A 7,212-nucleotide genomic window follows, 5' to 3' on the forward strand; every position below is an offset into this window, starting at 1 on the left:
GTGAACTCCGTGAAGACTCTCACGAAGCACCAGGCTCTATGTATACGAGGCCTGGACTCTTTCTTTTTCAGATCAATTGTCGTCAACGCCCATCTGTTTGTTTTGTTCCAAGAGTCACTATTTAGCCAGGCCCAAGCTGTTTTCATTAATATATTGCATTTCTGACAAGTCTCTCCCTGGATGTTCTCCAAGCATTTTAGCAGCTTTCAGCCTGTCTTCTCTCATTCCCTGAGGGAGGAACAAGTACAAGTTCACGCCAACGCATTCGAGAGGCATTGCTCAGAGCAGCTCCTGGGGCACCAGATGCAGGAGGGAGGGAAAGAGTGGGATAGCTCCCAGCCCCCTCTCCTCTGTTCCATCTCCTTTCCCCACCCACCCTGCCAAATGCTCCCTGGTGTCTTCAGCAGGTGGCTCCCACCCCTGCCTTCAAATCTGCTCAGGCAATTTCCCTCCTGAGATAAATGAGCTCCGAAAAGATTCACGGGCTCTAGACAGTGCGGGACTGCCAAGAACCACATGTATCTGGCCAAAGTGAAGGCTCGAAACCACTAAGCAAAGGGCTCTTGCAGAGACAGAGGTGGACACGGCTTAGGCTCCTGTGCAGAGGTGGGACTTTCAGGCAGCCAATGTCCACCGGGGGCACAGCTCCAGTTCTCCGGGGTCCAGGCGCTCCAGCCTCGGCCACGTGGATCTGCCTAGACTTGCCCTGACTTCTCATTCCTGTGACTTTCCTTCTGGTAAACGCCTCTCAGCTCTACAGACTCTGATTTCCTCAGATCCACTGAGGTTAACCCAGTTGAATTAACCCAGTTTCTGATTTAGGTTCTTCTCTGACCCACATTTGCTAGGTCCTGCCTTCTCAGGCGTGGCCTCCTTGGCCTGCCTGGTCTTCAGCCTTATGACTCCAGCCTTGATGAAGACACACAGAGGATCAGCAGACCGTCTGTGGAAAACACTGAACTCTTCTCTGATTGTTTATGAGGGACATTCGACTTGTCAGTTTTCTGGAAGGATTTATATAAATGAAGGAAGGAGGAGAGGACTGCACTGGCACCTACCCCTTGGAAGTCTGTTCAGTGATCTGCCCTCTGGAATTGTATTCCCTGATGCTTTGTGGAGATGGTTTGACCCCGACAGCTTGATTTCTAGTCTCAGGGGCCCTTCTGCATCAGTGTCTTCAGGTTTTGAAAAAGTAAACATACAGTAAAATGAACTCTGTGTGTGTATGTGTGTGTTGCGTCCATTTCTATGAGTTTTAACACCTTTATAGATTCATGCAAATACCACCACTACCAGGATACAGAACAATTCCATCCCCTAGGAAACTCCCTCATGCTGTCCCTTTGAGTATCCAAGTTTTATTTTAAGGCCTTAAATCTCATAAAGATCACTAGGGAAAGGTTAAGCTCCATAGCAAAGTTAAAGAAGATAACCTGTGTTCAATATTTGAAGGGAATGGTCATTCAGGACTGAGTTACTTCTACAGGATGAGGACAGGTTCTCACAATCCCAAGTTCTAAATGGGTTCTTAGGTTGTCTTCCCAAGGAAGTTGGCTCGGCTCTCCCTTCCTACTCAGACAAGCAAGAGCTACTTAGCTCATGGGCCATGTCACTCTGTGGACAGCCTTTTCAGTGGGAGGGAAATGTCAGCTTCTGGGGCTGTCAGAGATCAAGGGTTCGTAGACTTCTTTTTTTTTTTTTTTTTAACATCTTTATTGGAGTGTAATTGCTTTACAATGGTGTGTTAGTTTCTGCTGTATAACAAAGTGAATCAGCTATACATATACATATATCCCCATACCTCCTTGACTTCTAGTGGAGGATAAATGTATTGGAATCATTTGGGTTTTCCTTCTGCCTCTTCCACTCACACTAGCTGTGATATTAACCTCTCTGAGCTTAATATCCTCCTGTTAACAATGAAAATCTTATGTATATTATGGGGTGGTTTGAAGGATGTCACAAGATCCTATACATAGAACATCTGCCACAAAACAGGCGCACAGTGAATGTGATTTTTTGCGTTTCTTTTCCCCATTTAATCCATCCCCCCCAACCCGCCTCTAAACAGAACCCTATCCAAACTAGCTCAGTCAGCGTTTATCTTATTTTTAAGCCCATAAGAGAAAAAAGATGGCTTAATCTTTCTCCTAACTCATCCCAGGATTTTTAACTTTCCCTGGCAGGAAATGATTTCTTAGAACTAACTTAAAACAATTAAAACCAACTTAAAACACTTTTTCTTTTTGGAGTAGTTCCACTATAGGGTCCTCAGCAGAAAAAGAGAGTAGCTGGCCGGGGCAACTCAGATGCTGTAGAGAAGAAAAGGCTGGATTACGTTGTGATAATACACACCCCCCAAATCTCAGTAGTGTTTTACAATAGTTTCTCATTCTTCCCCCCTCCAAAAAGAGGGATTGATGTAGCTTAGAGGAATGGATGGATGGATAGATAAGTGATAAAGCAATGATAGCAAAATGTTAACTATAAAATCCAGGTGATGGGTTGTGGATTTCGGTTGTACACTTCTTTCAATTTTTCTGCCTAGTTCAACATTTTTCACAATAAAAGTTTAGGGAGAAAAGTTTACTTCTCACTTATGCTCTAGGTCCAGTAAAGTTTGGCTAGGGTTCTGCTTCATGTCTTCTCACTCCAGGATGCGGGATGATGGATCATCTTGAAAGCGGACGGTTGCCATGGCAAAGGGAAAGAGAGCTCTGCTGGGTATTGCACAGGCGGTCGGCTGTTTCAGCCTGGAAGCAACACACATCGTTTCAGCTCACAACTCATTGGCCTGAGCTCCTCTCACATGGCCCTACCCCAGTCATGAGAGTGCAGTCCTGTCATGTGCCTACGCAGGGGAGGGCTGGAAACATTTTGTGGGTAGCACAAAATGACGACCCTGACATAAATAGACTCCTTCAAAGCACTGCACACCTTAACCCCGTCATCATTAATAATACTAACATGAAAAGGCATATTCACTTCAAGAAACATCAGAGAGAAAACTCAGATGCTTTTTCTTACTCAACTACCTGCCTTCTTTCAGTCTCCTTTAAAGAGAGCAGGACTAACTCATTAAAGGCTAATATATTCCAAACTCCTTGGCTTTTTTTTTTTTTTTTTTCCCAGCCAGTCAGCCATCCAGCTAGCTCTTTCTAGAATCTCATCACTTTTTTTTATTGAGTCAGCTCATTCTCACTGAGTCAGTCAGAAAACGTGGAAGCCATCCAGAGAACTCCAGAAAGGCAGAAGTTAGATGGAAGCTGGTGACGCTTTTCAGAAATGGGGTCATCAAAGAAAATATCTGAATAAACACGATTTCAAAATTATTCTTGACTCGACATTTTAGAGGAGTCAGGAAAGACTTCATAGCTGACGTGACATTTAAGTTGGCACTTGAAGTCATCTGCTAGGAAGAAAATGGAGCAGGGCATTCCAAGCAGAGGGTACAGGCTGTGCAGTGTCGAGGAGGCTGTCCCAGCTCTGAATACCTGAAGGAGAATCAGAAATCCACCGTGGGCAGAGGCTAGAGTGCCTGTCAGGATTACTATTCCAGCACAAGAGTGAGGCCAAAAATATTGTCATATTTTTCATTGGTCAGTAAATGGGGAATAAAATACCATACTCGCTAAAAAAAAAAACAGAATTAGTCTTATCTAGTGCTCGAACACTAGTTCCTATGACTTCAAGTAGTCAAGGTCCTCTTCAAGTAATTTGCTGTGCAGAGAGCTATAGGTTTCTAACTGAATACAGAGTTTCTAGAAATGGAATGCTTTTATTTATTGACAATAATTTAGAGTCATCTATATAGACTTAATCAATTCACAGTAATTTTGGGGGGGGAAAGGCATTGATCTAGTAGACTGCAAATAAGGGAAGGCAAAACCACCGGTTAAAAAAACAAACATGGCGGGAGTGTGGGCACAGGATGAAGTTGTTTTAAATAAAATGCATCAGAAGGAGGGTGATGAGGAGAAGAGAAGGAAGGTGTTTTGCTTGTGACATTATTTAATCCTAACACACTCTGAAGTGGATATTATTGTCACCATTTCACAAACGAGAAAACTGAGGGTCAAATAAAGTCATTTCTTGTAAAATCAGCTGTTTAAACTTGAGCCTTATTTTTCAAAATCTGAGACATTTTTCTTCTGTAAAACGGACATATGACATGTGCTGCCTACCTCACAGAGCTGTTGGGAGGATTAAAAGACATAACAAATAGGGACTTCCCTGGTGGCGCAGTGGAGGGACTTCCCTGGTGGCGCAGTGGTTAAGAATCTGCTTGCCAATTCAGCGAACACGGTTCGATCCCAGGTCCAGGAAGATCCCACATGCCGCGGAGCAACTAAGCCCGTGCGCCACAACTACTGAACCTGTACTCTAGAACTCGTGAGCCACAACTACTGAGCCCGTGCACCTAGAGCCCGTGCTCCACAAGAGGAACCGCCACAATGAGAAGCCCGTGCACCGCAATGAAGAGTAGCCTCCCGTCGCTGCAACTAGAAAAAGCCGGTGTGCAGCAACAAAGACCTAACACAGCCAAAAATAAATAAATTTATTTTTTAAAAAAGAAGAAATAACAAATAGAACTTTTGACATCACTCTTGACATTTATCAGATTTTGAAGAAATAACAAATAGAACTTATGACATCCCTCTTGACATTTCTCAGATTTTAAGTTCTCTGATTTTGTCCGGATGTCTGCATATTATTAAGAACTGGGTCTTTGTAAAAGAGACTCTATGGGCTTCCCTGGTGGCGCGCAGTGGTTGAGAGTCCGCCTGCCGATGCAGGGGACACGGGTTCGTGCCCCGGTCCGGGAGGATCCCGCATGCCGCGGAGCGGCTGGGCCCGTGAGCCATGGCTGCTGAGCCTGCGCGTATGAAGCCTGTTTGTGGAGAAAGTCTTTCCCTAACATACCTTAAAATACATTACTTCAAACTATTTATTTTTAAATAATTAAAAATATTGTCTCTACATACATTCTCCTTCTCCTTCTTCTCCTTCTCTTCCCCCTCCCCCTCCTCTCTTTCCTTCTTTTCCTTCTCTTTCTCCTCCTCCTCTCCTTCCTTCCCCTCCTCCCCCTCATCTTCCTCTTCCTCCTCCTTCATCATCTTCTTCTTCTTCTTCTTCATTTTTTGTATAAGACCAGAGCACAAGCTTTGACCATCACCCATGCATGGAATATTCTTTTAAACACCGTCAGTTTTCCTCTTTGCATTTTTAATACTTTTGTTTAAAAATGTATTTTGTCCTCTCTGACTTTTTAAACAAAATGTACCAAGTAATAATGTTATGTGCCAGTCACAATTTTATCTACATTAACGTATTTAATCCTCACAACCATTCTTTAAAGTAAATATTTTTATTATCTCCATTTTCCAAATGAAAAACTTTAAGCACAGAACTTTCCTGGTGGTGCAATGGTTAAGAATCCACCCAACAATGCAGGGGACAAGGGTTCGAGCCCTGGTCTGGGAAGATTCCCACATGCCACGGAGCAACAAAGCCCGTGCGCCACAACTACTGAGCCTGCGCTCTAGAGCCTGCGTGCCACAACTAGTGAAGCCCGTGTGCCTAGAGCCCGTGCTCTGCCACAAGAGAAGCCACCGCAATGAGAAGCCTGCGTGCCGCAGCGAAGAGTAGCCCCCTCTCCCCGCAGCTAGAGAAAGCCAGCATGCAGCAACGAAGACCCAACGCAGCCAAAAATAATTAATTAGTTTAAAAAATGTAAGCGCAGAGATATTAAGTGACTTGTCTAAGGTCACACAGTTAATAAGGATTTGAATTGCGGCATCTTGGCTCCAGAATCTGAACTCTTAAACACTGGGTCATGATGAAACATTTGTGAAAATAATGGATAATCTTCCTAAATAAGAGTCATGATGATGCATATCAATTTTTATTTGATATCCACAGAAACTATTGTGGTTTAATTCAGGATTATGTCCCTATCTATTATAGTTTTTGACTTATTTTATCTTCTTTCAACATTTTTTCTTGGTCCTGTCTCTGTGAAAAAAATTTATTTTCGGTATATCTGTCTCTACAAATTGCCTTCTTTCCTCTAATTATTCTGCATCCAATTTCCTAAGAGCCAGACACTAGATCACCTTATAAGTTAGAACCGTCTTTAAAATATGAGTCATGAAGCTTTGAGAGAAGACCCAAGCCTTCAGTGGATGGACTTGGTGACATCTGTGACAGAGATCTTTACTTTTTGGCATGTTTTCTGTTCTCAACTGGGATCTGGATGGCTTAGATGGTTGGATAAGTGACTTCTCAATAAGCAAGGTGTCACAAAATAGAAATTCAAGGCATTTCTACTCTCCCACCTGTTCCAAAGTGTTTCAGTCATCATAATAATTAGAAGGATGGCCTAGTTCCTCAAGCTTCTGGGTAGCCACCCGATGCTTAGAAGTAGAGAGACATGGCTACAACTTGTATAAAAATAGCCTTCCAGATGGCTGAGGGGCAAAGTTACAACTCAGCAGCTTGATATAGCTGAGCACTTGAATCTGGAAGTAGGAGGAGAGCTATGCTGAGAAGTAGCCAGAGAGACTGGGCTTGAGTCCAATCATAAGTAGAACAGTAGATGCCAGGAGAGATCACTTAAGGTGGCAGATTAGCTGTTAAGATTTCCTGTTTACTTCATCTCCATCCCCTCCCCACCTCCCTTGATTCAACCTTACCTCTTAGCCTCAAGGGAAACATACACACATGCGCGCGCACACACACATTTAAACAAAATAAGGAGAATAAAGTAGAGGTACAAACCATAAATCTTAATGTGCTTTAGAAGTCTACTAGCCGAACTCATCTTAGCCACAAGAAGAATGATGGTGAGCAGTTGAACTCACCCAGTGTGTCTCTGGGACTTCGATGCTCCAGCTTCTGGGCTGGGGCTCTTCGGTGGGAGGGTGTGTCCAGTGACATGGGCCATGTTTCCCCCAGCCCTGCCTTAAGTCATTCCCAACTCAAAAATGGAAATGGGCAAAAGCTGCAATATTGCTTCCACCCCTCAAAGCAAATACTAAGACTCTGATGGATGAGTCACTAGCTTGAGAGTCCTTCCCAAATGAAAATATTTACTCATCAAATGTTTCAACAGGCTAAGATATGTAGTTTTCACATTTGCCCACCTTCTAATAACTGCATTTCCACTGGATATTCTGGAATAAAACTTAAGCCTCTGTCTATGGTAAACCC

This window comes from Leucopleurus acutus, assembly GCF_964270905.1.
Source record: "Leucopleurus acutus genome assembly, chromosome: 12".
Taxonomy (NCBI): Eukaryota; Metazoa; Chordata; class Mammalia; order Artiodactyla; family Delphinidae; genus Leucopleurus; species Leucopleurus acutus.